The 13,089-nt window shown below is 58.8% G+C and overlaps 1 protein-coding gene across 3 annotated transcripts in view; it reads right to left on the reverse strand.

Annotated features, from left to right (window-relative positions):
* SCAP (SREBF chaperone) overlaps positions 1 to 13,048 on the reverse strand; it is a 66,736-nt gene extending 53,688 nt beyond the window's left edge. For 2 of the 3 annotated variants that reach the window (XM_059870394.1, XM_059870315.1), the window contains exon 1: positions 12,853 to 13,048. The gene's annotated coding sequence lies outside the window, so the exon portion shown is untranslated. The remainder of the gene's footprint in view (positions 1 to 12,852) is intronic. The other variant, XM_059870486.1, reaches the window with a different exon arrangement.
* Between the last annotated feature and the right edge of the window lie 41 nt (positions 13,049 to 13,089).

The following is a 13,089-nucleotide window of genomic DNA, read 5'->3' on the forward strand; positions in this document are numbered from 1 at the left end:
AGGTAGGAAACTTTCTCTTTTCCAACACTCAGCCACCTGGGGTTTGAGGCACACTCAATTCCTCAGTTTCCCCCAAAATGTTCTGGAAGCAGGCCTCAGCATCAGTGTAATAAACACACAGCTGAGCCAGGGGAGCCTGGAGGGGGGGAATAGAGGGAAAATCCCAAATAAATCCCCATTCCACAGTACTTTCCTTGCACTTGAACACATTCAGTAATTTGCTCCATCACGTTGCCTATACCTGAACCTCCAAGGGGGATTTTAACCCAGAATCTCCCATTCACAGCCCCAAGCCTGGCAAGGCAGCAACAGACCCAAGGTGGTCCTTCTGCCCCCCTTTTCCAGCACCCCACCAGGACCCACACACCTGGGGGCTGGCCTGGCTGTCCCCCCCAGCCCTGGGGCAGGTGGGGGAGCTGAGGAGCTTCCCTGCCAAGGCTGTGTTTGGGGAATGGCAAAGAAGGAAGAATGTACTGAAAGTGAGGATTTATAAAGGTCACTGGGTTGGTCTGTGCTGCTGGAACAGCCCAATGTGATGCTCACACACCTGAGGGCCAGGTGGGCCAAGCACCAGCAGCAGTAATGGCCCCTGCTGGTGCTGCAGGCACTGCCCTGTGCCCATAAACCCACCAGGGCCACCCAGGCTCCTGGGGGAGCAGAGAGCCTCCTGCCTCCAGAGCTGCCCCAGGACCCGTGGCAGCAGCAGGACTGACACCAGAGCAGCCAGAGCACCTCAGGTTCCTGCTGGGACTGACACATCTCCCTGGGCTCCAGCTCAGATCCTGACCTGGCACTGCCACATTTTCTGGAGAAATCCCCTTGCCCAGGATTCTTCTCCTGGGAAGCTGAGAAGCCTCAGAGGAAAAGGAAAACAATAATTATCTGATTGCTTCTCCTGTGTTTTGCTGCTTTGGAATGTGGTTATCCAACAGGTGGTTGTTTCACTGGGTTTCACCTGAATTGTTTTGACTCAATGACCAATCACCATCAGGCTGTGCCAGGGCTCTGGAAGGAGTCATGATATTTCATTAGTATCTTTTAGCCTTCTGTCTGTGTCCTTTCTGTATCCTCTAATATAGTTTAGTTTAGTATTCTTTAATATAATATAGATCATAAAATAATAATAAATTAGCCCTCTGAGACATGGAGTCAGGTCCATCATTCCTCCCTTTGACAGGGGTCTCAGAAAACACCCCAGTGAGCCAGGAAGGAGGCTGCAGGCAGGACAGTGCTCCTCGGCATCCTGTGACACAGGGAGGGGTTACAGGTGGTTCCCCCACCCCTGGAGCCATCCCAAACAGCTCCCAGCCCTCCCCAGCACCGTGACCCCACAGCAGAGCCCAAACCCAGCAGCACAGCCAGCCTAGAAGAAGGGAAATCTCAGCTCCCTGCAGATGCAGAAAGCAGACCTGGAGTGCTCACACCCCAGAGGAGCAGCTGGATTTCCCTGCCCTCTGTTGGGCCCCGGAGGTGGCTCAGGGCTGGGATGCTCTGAGTGATCTCCCGCTGCTCTCACTGCCATGGGAGCTCCCAAACCCCACAGTGCACAAAGGGAGGGCAGGGACAGAGGCACAGACCTCAGAACCCAGCTCTCCCCTCCTCAGCAGGGGCCAGGGAACATTCCTCAGGACTTCAGAGGTGGGAAAACAAGGGCCTGGCTCCAGACAAGCTCCTTCAGAGAAAAGCTGCACAATGGGCCCTAACACCAAGGTCCTGCTCTCCCCTGGCATTCCCATGGGAAGAATGAGAGGCTTTGTGCTGCCAGAGGACACGGAGGTCACGAGGAACAGAGCACTTCCTATGGGAAAATCCCAGCCATGCACCAGCCCCGGGCAGGCATCAGGCTGTAAGGGGTTAATGCAGCACTGCCCCAGGAACAGGGCCAGGCTGTAAGGGGTTAATGCAGCACTGCCCCAGGGCCAGGCTGTAAGGGGTTAATGCAGCACTGCCCCAGGGCCAGGCTGTAAGGGGTTAATGCAGCACTGCCCCAGGACCAGGCTGTAAGGGGTTAATGCAGCACTGCCCCAGGACCAGGGCCAGGCTGTAAGGGGTTAATGCAGCACTGCCCCAGGAACAGGCTGTAAGGGGTTAATGCAGCACTGCCCCAGGACCGGGCTGTAAGGGGTTAATGCAGCACTGCCCCAGGGCCAGGCTGTAAGGGGTTAATGCAGCACTGCCCCAGGACCGGGGCTCCCGAGCAGCTCCGAGTCCTCAATGCATTGTCCCGCGCACGGGGGCACTTTCCATATTCAAAGGGTAGAAAAGGACCGGGCTGAGCCCAGCCCAGCCCAGCCCAGCCCAGTCCCGCTCCCCCCGGCCCAGCCCCGCTCCCTCCGCTCCCCCCGGCCCGGCCCCGCTCCCCCCGGCCCAGCCCCGCTCCCTCCGCTCCCCCAGCCCAGCCCCGCTCCCCCAGCCCAGCCCCGCTCCCTCCGCTCCCCGCAGCCCAGCCCCGCTCCCTCCGCTCCCCCAGCCCAGCCCCGCTCCCCCCGGCCCAGCCCCGCTCCCCCCGGCCCAGCCCCGCTCCCCCAGCCCAGCCCCGCTCCCTCCGCCCCAGCCCCGCTCCCTCCAGCCCAACCCCGCTCCCTCCGCTCCCCCCAGCCCAGCCCCGCTCCCCCCAGCCCAGCCCCGCTCCCCCCGGCCCAGCCCCGCTCCCCCCAGCCCAGCCCCGCTCCCCCCGGCCCAGCCCCGCTCCCCCCGGCCCAGCCCCGCTCCCCCCGGCCCAGCCCCGCTCCCTCCGCTCCCCCAGCCCCGCTCCCTCCGCTCCCCCAGCCCGGCCCCGCTCCCTCCGCTCCCCCCGGCCCAGCCCCGCTCCCCCCGGCCCGGCCCCGCTCCCCCCGGTCCAGCCCCGCTCCAGCCCCGCTCCCCCCGGCCCAGCCCCGCTCCCCCCGCTCCCCCAGCCCCGCCGCTGCAGCAGGGCTGAAAGGCTGACACAAGTTTGTGAGCCAGATTTCAATCCCCAAAACGTGCAAACTTCATTTTACCTGCTCTGCCTGACTCTGCCAGTTTTGCCCCACTTCTTTTTGCCTGTTTTCCTCCCTCTACAACATTAATTTATGGCTTGAGTTTAAAAATTCAGAGGTTGTCTGGAACAGACCCCATTTTAAGTGGCATTTCACTCATGTTACATATTATTAACACCTCTTGAAAAGCTGGAGTAGCAACAACAACAAAGATTTAAAGAGAACACTTCAGTAATCTCCACATGTCAGATAAAGTTATCTGCTCCCAAAACAGGGGCTGACGTTCAAAATCAGTTTCCAAAACGGTTTTCAGGACATCTTTAAACTTTTCTACCCCAAAAGAAGGCAGATGCACTCCTGCTTAGGAAGGCATTCACTGAATGTGGTTTCTATCCTGTCTTCCTTCCCAAAATACTCCCAACAGCCCCAGACAACAACTCGTTGCTGTGGATGATGAGACAGGATAGGATGTTCCACATCAGAGCCACGAAGCACAGAAGTTTGGGATTTGAGACAAAAAGAGAAAATATCCAAATTTAGAAAAAAGGCAATTTCAAAGTTCACTCCTGGTGCATCCAGGCAAGGGAAGCTCCCTTGCACAGATCATCCAGCCACAAGCAAACAGAGAAGAACAGAGATTCCAAACACAAGGGAACATTTCCCCAGCCCTTCTCCATTGCAGTTCTTGCCCACCCTGCACAGTTGGGAATGATCCCCCCCACAGGCACAGAATCCCAGAAAGGTTTGGGCAGGAAGGAACCCTAAGGATCACCCGTTCCATCAAATGGGCTGTGATGCACAGAGGGAAAACCCCACCCTGGAATCCCCATCCTCAATCCCTGAAGGTGTGACAGGATGCAGTGTGAACCAGGAAACCACGCGTTAGGAATGAGGAATGGAAGCAGGATGTAAATCCATCCTCACACAGCTCTGGGCACTCCTGCTCCTCTCCTCACCCCACAAGGGGCACAGGGAGCTCAAGCGTGCCCAAAGACAGAGAGCAGCCTCTGGAAGGCTTTTCCAGCTGCAGATTTGATCAGGAAGGGGACCCCAGGGATAACTCTGCGTGCAACTCCCTGAGTGCATCAAACCAACTCCAGAGCAGCAGCTCAAAATAAACCCCAGCCAAGCCGGGGAAATCCTGTCCCCAGGACACTGTCCCTGTCTCAGGGGTTACACAGCCAGCAGACAGGCACCAGTGAGCAAAGCCAGAGTCCCTTGGCTCTGGGAGCCCCTGGGACACGAGCCCCAGGCTGGCTGCAGGGTCCCCAACCTGCCCTTGGGGCACTCCTGGCTGGCTGCAGGGTCCCCAGACTGCTCTTGGAGCTCTCCTGGCTGGCTCCAGGGTCCCCAGACTGCTCCTGGGGCTCTCCTGGCTGGCTGCAGTGTCCCCAACCTGCTCCTGGGGCTCTCCTGGCTGGCTGCAGGGTCCCCAGCCTGCTCCTGGGGCTCTCCTGGCTGGCTCCAGTGTCCCCAGCCTGCTCCTGGGGCACTCCTGGCCACCCCTGGCTGGCTGCAGTGTCCCCAGCCTGCCCTTGGGGCTCTCCTGGCTGGCTCCAGGGTCCCCAGCCTGCTCCTGGGGCTCTCCTGGCTGGCTGCAGTGTCCCCAGCCTGCTCTTGGGGCTCTCCTGGCTGGCTGCAGTGTCCCCAGCCTGCCCTTGGGGCTCTCCTGGCTGGCTGCAGGGTCCCCAGCCTGCTCTTGGGGCTCTCCTGGCTGGCTGCAGGGTCCCCAGCCTGCTCCTGGGGCTCTCCTGGCTGGCTGCAGTGTCCCCAGCCTGCTCCTGGGGCTCTCCTGGCTGGCTGCAGGGTCCCCAGCCTGCTCTTGGGGCTCTCCTGGCTGGCTGCAGGGTCCCCAGCCTGCCCTTGGGGCTCTCCTGGCCACCCCTGGCTGGCTGCAGTGCCCCCAGCCTGCTCTTGGGGCTCTCCTGGCTGGCTCCAGGGTCCCCAGCCTGCCCTTGGGGCTCTCCTGGCTGGCTGCAGGGTCCCCAGCCTGCTCTTGGGGCTCTCCTGGCTGGCTGCAGGGTCCCCAGCCTGCCCTTGGGGCTCTCCTGGCCACGCTCAGGAGTCACAGGGAGCCTGCCCTGGCAAACCCTGACACAAAGCATCCACGTGATCCCTTTGGAACCATCTCCTCCTCTTTGTTTATCCATGCAGCCGCTCCACAAGTGGCTGGGGAATCACTAAAAGCAGCAGGGCCTGATGCAAGAGCCCCGTGCAGTTACAGCTGAGCATCCCCAGGAAGGCCAGCTGGGCAGTGCCCCCTTCCCCTCTCTGGCCCTACAGCCCAGCCCAGGGCCAGGCACACACCAGGGGCTCCAGCACTCTCCACTCCAGGCTGGAGCCCTGGGCACACAGCTCGTCCAGCACAGACCTGCAGTGCTCTTCCCTTTCTACTACAGGGAGTAATTCTACTCATGCTCTTTCCTAGTCCTCCCCACCAGACCAGGGTCAACATCTCAGCCCAGGCCTCTTGTCTGGAGTACAAAATTCTTTTGGATCATCTGCCTGGACTTGTGCAAAGTCTTGGGGACCAACAACAGAAGGACGTGGAGCTGCTGGAGCGAGTCCAGGAGAGAGGGCTGGAGCTGGGCTGGGAGAGCTGGGAATGTTCCCCTGGAGAGGAGAAGGCTCCAGGGAGAGCTCAGAGCTCTGCCAGGGCCTGAAGGGGCTCCAGGAGAGCTGGAGAGGGACTGGGGACAAGGCATGGAGGGACAGGGCACAGGGAATGGCTCCCACTGCCAGAGGGCAGGGATGGGTGGGAGACTGGGAATTGGGAATTGTTCCTGTGAGCGTGGAGAGGCCCTGGAAGAGAAGAAGCTGTGTCTGCTCAACCCCTGGATTATCCAAGGCCAGGCTGGACAAGACTTGGAGCTGGGATAGTGGAAGCTGTCCCTGCCGTGGCAGGGAATGGAACAAGATGGGCTTCAAGGCCCTGTCCAACCCAGCCCAGGATCCTCTGCTTCTGTGTCACTCATGGAACGGTCACCTGGTCTGCCTGTGCCACCCTGAGGTTCTCAGCATGCTCACGGCAGGGACAAGCAGCAAAGAGCCCAGGCCACCCCCAGCCCCCAGCAAAGCCTGTGAAGGACACAAACTGCAGCTGAGCCCTTGGGCACAGCCCTGAGAGCTCCCCGGGCACCCCCAAGGGCAGCCCTGAAGGACACAGCCCTGCTCATCCTGCCAGCAGGGACAGCCCCTGTCCCACTGCCCCAGAGCACCTCGGAGCAGGGACAGTGACAGGGACACAGGGACAGCCCCTGTCCCACTGCCCCAGAGCACCTCGGAGCAGGGACAGGGACACAGGGACAGCCCCTGTCCCACTGCCCCAGCCCAGCAGGGCAGGGACCCAGAGCACCTCAGAGCAGGGACAGTCACAGTGACAGGGACAGTGACAGGGCTGCAGTGGCTCTGGGGCTCTGTGCAGGGCCCTCACTCAGAGCAGTGACAGTCACAGTGACAGTGACACAGGGCTGCAGTGGCTCTGGGGCTCTGCGCAGGGCCCTCACTCAGAGCAGTGACAGTGACAGTGACACAGGGCTGCAGTGGCTCTGGGGCTCTGCACAGGGCCCTCACTCAGAGCAGTGACAGTGACAGTGACAGAGGGCTGCAGTGGCTCTGGGGGCTCTGCACAGGGCCCTCACTCAGAGCAGTGACAGTGACAGTGACACAGGGCTGCAGTGGCTCTGGGGCTCTGTGCAGGGCCCTCACTCAGAGCAGTGACAGTGACAGTGGCAGTGACAGTGACAGTGGCAGTGACAGTGACACAGGGCTGCAGTGGCTCTGGGGCTCTGCACAGGGCCCTCACTCAGAGCAGTGACAGTCACAGTGACAGTGACAGTGGCAGTGACAGTGACACAGGGCTGCAGTGGCTCTGGGGCTCTGCACAGGGCCCTCACTCAGAGCAGTGACAGTCACAGTGACAGTGACAGTGGCAGTGACAGTGACACAGGGCTGCAGTGGCTCTGGGGCTCTGTGCAGGGCCCTCACTCAGAGCAGTGACAGTCACAGTGACAGTGGCAGTGACAGTGGCAGTGACAGTGACACAGGGCTGCAGTGGCTCCGGGGCTCTGCACAGGGCCCTCACTCAGAGCACAAGGAGCTTTGCTCAAGTTGTTCCCAACAGATTTATCCAGTTGCTGTTCAGCAGTCCCAGGGATGCCCTCAGGTGCCACCCAGGGTTTGGTTTTCCCTGGGCCCTCCCTGCCATTTAACCCTTCTGCTCCCAGGGGGCACAGCCAGCCCCAGAGGGGACGTGGAACCCTGGAGCTGGAGAAGCCCTCAGAGTCCCAGGGCTCCCACGGTGCTGCCAGGGCCACCCCCAGCAATTTCCACACTCCAGCCTTCACCTCCCCCTTCCCACACACAGGAGGCCCCAGGTTCCTTTAATTAGGGATTACACCTCATCAATTATCCTCACGCCTGCAGCTGGCTATTTTTGCTTGAACCCCAACCTCACCACCAGCCCCATTTCAGGCCGTGTCTAATTGCTCAAACCCATTTCTCACTGAGTCACACGTGCAGCCCTTGCCTGCTTTATGTCATTTACAACTTGCACCTGCAGTCTGTTCTGGCACTTCAGTGCTGAGAGAGCCCCCAGAGCCCCCCTCAGAGCCCCCAGGCCCATTAAAAAGGCTGTCACTGCTGCTCTGAATACATTTATTTAACCATCACAGACTGGCACCTTCTTAGGCTTGGAGTTGGTTCCAATTGCACCAACTCAAGACTCTTTTTTGGACAAAAATCAGACCTGAGAGATTCATGGCCACAGCTGCTCTTCTGCAGGCAGACACAGCCCTGGTATCCTGCCCTGCAGAGAGCAAGCTCACCTTGCCAAGGAGTACCTGTGCAAAGCAGCACCAGCAATTCTGCACTCCTGCTCCTTGCCAGGTGCTTTTCAACCACTTCCCACCTGCTGCAGGACTTTGGGATGAGCACTAGTCCCTGTTCTCCTTGTCCCACTCCCTGCCACACCAACTGCTCGCTCTCCTCCAGGCTTTAGAAACACCACTGACCTTCCACACCCCCGAGATGCCTCCTAAAGCTTCCAGGTCTTTTTTAGTTTGTGCTTTGAGCACACAGAAATCCCTCCCTGAAAGGACAGCTTGCAAAGCTGCTCTTCCTTTCTGTAGCCTGCCACCACCACCAGCTGCTCACCAGGAGTCAAAAGGGGCTGAACACCCCAGTTTTGGGGATGCCACACACCAAGTTCTCCTCTCTGCTCTTTCCTGTCCCACCCTTTGCCATGAGGACATTCCCAGAATAATTGTGTGTCCCTGATGCCCTGTGACAGCCAGGTTTGATTTTTATCTTAATCCTCCCTTTGTGGCCTTGCTGCTCTCCAAAAGAGGAATGGAAACACCTCTGGGTTAGAATCAGCCTGACTGCAGGAGTGCTGAAGATAAATCAGCACTTCAAGGATTCCTGCCCAGCTCCAGCTCTGCTTTTGTGAGGCAAGGTTCACCTGGGAAGCACCCAGAGCCATTCACCATCCCCAAGAGCCCCGTGGAGATTCACTCTCTTCTTCCTCAGTTATCTTCCACCTCAGCAAACCAGGATCTGAGCTGAGCACAACTCCTTCCCTGCTCCTTTCTCCAGGGCTGGGGCTCCCCTCCCTGCACAGGACACATTTCCTGCCTCAAGACTCTCCTTCAGAACAGAAACCAGCACCGGTGGGTCATGGTCAATATTAGGAAATAAAACCCAAACCAGCCTGTTTAATGCAGGCAAACACATTCTGTCTGCGTGGTTTGGTGTTTATTTCTGAAACAGACAAACCCAAAACTCAAATTCATGCCTGAACACCGGACCTGCACCTTCTCTGCACCTCTTTTTAAGGGATGTGCCAGCACAGTTTGACAAGGCAGGGACAGTTAGAGAGGACAGTAACACCTGCAGGGGTGCCCAGGATGGGCAAACACTGTCCGTGGAAGGAGCTGAGCTCCTTTCCCAGCCCTGCTGTGCCAGGTCCCTGCTCCAGCCCCAGGAGCAGACAGCAGCTTCCCAAAACCCTTCCCAGGTAAAACCACATCCACACAAACCCTCTGAGCAGAGCTCTGCATTTCCCAAACCCATAGCCCAAATGGGTTTGGGAAATGCCTCCTAGAAGAAAACCCCTCAGAAATATCTGCTGAGCACCTCTAACCACCCTGCAGCAAAGCCCAGCTAGCACTGCCAGGGGTTTCCTGACTGGCTGTAACTGGAGCTGGGTCAAACACAGTTTATCCCTTCAGCACCATCATCTCCCTGAAAAACACCCTGTGGAAACACAAACCAGGAGTGTTCCTGCTCCAGAGGGAGGGCTGGGGTGCAGCACCAGTTGGGCTCCTGTTCAGTGGGGTTTCCACAACCTGTGGGTTTGGCAGGAAAGCAGAAGTGTGCCCTTGGCTCTCTGGGGAACACCCTCCTGTTTCCACACAGACCCAGCCAGAGCTCCAGCCCCGTTTCCAGGCTGACTCTGGAATTCTGGAAGCTCTGGTGTCAGTCACGGCATTACCAGGGATCCCCTCACAGGCAGGAGGTGCAGGATGACAAAAGGGAGACACAGCCCACAGTTCTGACCATTAATCATGCAATAAACAGCAAAACTGAAGACACAACCCTGAGCATCTATTGCCCTGCATGGCTCCCTCAGAAACAGCCCCCAAGCTCTGGCCAGGACAGCTCCCATGGCTCAGGAGTCTGCACTGCCAGACCTTGGGGCTTGCAAAGGGCCCCCAGAGGGACACAGCACCTGTAAGGTGATGCACCTGCCTGGGATTGGCTTTCCACAGGTTCTGGGTCACAGCAGGGCAGGGCTGAGCCACTGCCAGGGCTGCCAGCCCCGAGCAGGGACACTGGGCATCCCCAGCAGCACACACAACCAAACATTTTCCTTTCTAATCATCACCAGCCAGGGAGCCAGGCTCAGGAAATCACTGCACTCTTTCTTCCAGATGGAGAAACGATCCCAAAACTCCTCTGTGAGGCAGCAAGTCCCCACATCTGACTCGGACATTGTCCTTTGTAAACAAACCAACTATTATTCCCTCATCACAATGCTCCATACAAGATTAATTCAGATTTAAGAACCGCAATCCTGCTCCCCTCTCCACTGCCCACCACGCTCTCACTCCAGCTGAATTCACTCTTTTCCTGGGAGGAGAACTTTACTTCTTCCCAGTTATGCCAAAAGGCCAAGGCTGTTCTGAGCCTTTGGGGCTGGGTCTGCATCTGAGGACACGAATGAAAAGGCTCCAAGGTTCCCTCCAAGACAGCCACCCTCAGTTCCCTGTTGCTCCCTGTCCTGGCTGTCCTGGAGCAGTAACACTCCCAGACACAGGAACAGCAGCTGCACCACCACAGAACTGCTCATTCCTTCAGCCTTTCTCTCTCACCCCTTAATGCACTGCAGCGGGGCGAGAAGGGGATTCAAAGGAATTATAATCACAGATATCAGAGCCAAGGAAAGCTGCTCCCAGCCCTCCTTCCAGTGCCAGGAGCCCCGTGTACCCAGTGCCAGCAATCCCTCTGTGCTGCCCAGCACAGGGACTGTGCCCCCTGTCCCCCAGAGCCCCTGGAGTGTCCTGGGGAAGGGGAGGAAGAGGAAGGTGCCTGCAGCTGCTGGCCTGGAAAGGATTCCCAGGAGCTGCTGCTCCTCACTGACTACATTCCACTGCAGGCAGGTAATGCTATTTTTGTTCCTTGAGCTGTACCTGTTCTACTTTTTAAATAAAGAGGGGGGAAAAAAGGAGGTTTTGGTGCACAAGGATCCAAGCTCTGACGCCAGACAGGCCCAGCAACCCCTTGACTGAAAACAGTGTTGAGTAACTCAGTGAGAGCCTGACTAATTCATTCATCACAGGATTCTGACACTTAAAATACTATTTTAACACTCCTGAGACAAACCCTGATTGTTCAGGGCTCTTTTGGGATGCTACATTTGAATCATGATTGGAAAAATAAGCCATGCCAAGTTGTACCTGGAAACACGGAGCTGTGCCACACGTTCAGGGAACATCCCAGGGTGTTTTCCTCTCTTCCCAATCCCAGCCTGCTAATCTCCTTTCTGCATTACACAACAGCTCGTGTAATCCCAAATATACCACCCCAGTCCTGCCCTCACAGCTCTGCTTTCACAGAGAGGGAGCTCACGCCTCATCTCTGCCCCTTGAATGAAAAGAAACTTGGTTTGCCTTTCAAGAACCCGGAAAAACACGTGGATGCTGCATTCAGGAAATTCTGGCACTGAGGCCAAAACCATTCCGGAGTCCTTTCCTCGGGATTCTCCCCAGCACAGCCCCACCACGGCCTCAGCATTCCAAAAGCCCCTGCTCGCTAGGTTACAGATAATGTAAAGATGCTCACTCTGATGCACAAGAGGAAGTCGACTCCTAAATTTTGACCAAACCCCAAAGTCCGTGATTCAGGGGGTGAGATAACTGAGCGAGCACAGAGGCAGGTCCCCAGAGCCCCAGGGCAGCAAACCTCTGGTTCCGGAGGGCTCAGTGACCTGGACTAACCCATGGAGGGTTTAATTCCCACTCCCACCGTTCCCTTTACGTGCTCCATCCCCACAATCCTTTCCCTAAAACCCCGAGCAGCAAACCCAAACCCGGAGGATCTGGTTCCGGGGGCTCAGTGACCTGCACAAACCCATGGAGCGTTCAATTCCCAGTCCCACCGCTCCCTTCACATGCTCCATCCCTGTAGTCCTTTCCCTAAAACACTCTCCTGGTCCTGCAGCAGAGATCAAGCCCTTCTCTCCACCCTCCCTGTTCACTCGGCACCTCTGACGCCCCAACCCTTCCTCCGAATGTTGCCCAGATTCCCGGACAGGTGACGGTGATCACCCCGCGGGATGGGCAGGGTCGGGCAGCAGCGAGCGCAGACCCCGAGAGCCCCGGCACAGAATCCTCACGGCACCGACAACCCCCGAATAAACCCACCCCGCGTTCCCTCTGCTCCCTTCCCGAATAAACCCACCCCGCGATCCCACCGCTCCCTTCTCCAATAACCCACCCCGCGATCCCACCGCTCCCTTCCCCAATAACCCACCCCGCGATCCCACCGCTCCCTTCCCCAATAACCCACCCCGGGTTCCCTCCGCTCCCTTCTCCAATAACCCACCCCGGGTTCCCTCCGCTCCCTTCTCCAATAACCCACCCCGGGTTCCCTCCGCTCCCTTCCCCAATAACCCACCCCGGGTTCCCTCCGCTCCCTTCCCCAATAACCCACCCCGGGTTCCCTCCGCTCCCTTCTCCAATAACCCACCCCGCGATCCCACCGCTCCCTTCTCCAATAACCCACCCCGCGATCCCACCGCTCCCTTCCCGAATAAACCCACCCCGCGATCCCACCGCTCCCTTCCCCAATAACCCACCCCGGGTTCCCTCCGCTCCCTTCTCCAATAACCCACCCCGGGTTCCCTCCGCTCCCTTCTCCAATAACCCACCCCGCGATCCCACCGCTCCCTTCTCCAATAACCCACCCCGCGATCCCACCGCTCCCTTCCCGAATAAACCCACCCCGCGATCCCACCGCTCCCTTCCCCAATAACCCACCCCGGGTTCCCTCCGCTCCCTTCTCCAATAACCCACCCCGCGATCCCACCGCTCCCTTCTCCAATAACCCACCCCAGGTTCCCTCTGCTCCCTTCCCCAATAACCCACCCCGCGTTCCCACCGCTCCCTTCTCCAATAACCCACCCCGCGTTCCCACCGCTCCCTTCAGTGCTCCTCACGGATCCTGCCCCGATAAAAGCGGGGATGCGGGGCCGGGAGGGGAGGCCGGGGGTGCGAGGGGGAAGGAGCACGGCCCGGGCCCCCCACCCGGGGAAATTGAGGCAGGGCAGGGTGGTGGGGGATGATTTCCACGGCCGATCGCGCAGCCCCCGCCCGCCCCGGGCCCTTCTCACCTCACCGGGAAGCGGCTCCTTCCTCACCTCCGCCCTTTGACCTCCCAGCAGCCGCGGCTCTCGTGCTTCGTGGGTGGAGGGTTTTCCCGGCCTTTTTTTTCTTAGTGCAGGATGTTGTGGGCTCTATTAGCTGTAAACCCACGTTGATCCCGAGCCTCTCCGCCCGTTCCCGGCCCGGTTTCTCCCACCCCCTCCCGCCCTCCCCCCGCTGCCGCCGCCGCCGGGCCCCGACAGCGC

The sequence above is a fragment of the Haemorhous mexicanus genome, chromosome 1 (genome assembly GCF_027477595.1).
Source record: "Haemorhous mexicanus isolate bHaeMex1 chromosome 1, bHaeMex1.pri, whole genome shotgun sequence".
Lineage (NCBI taxonomy): Eukaryota > Metazoa > Chordata > Aves > Passeriformes > Fringillidae > Haemorhous > Haemorhous mexicanus.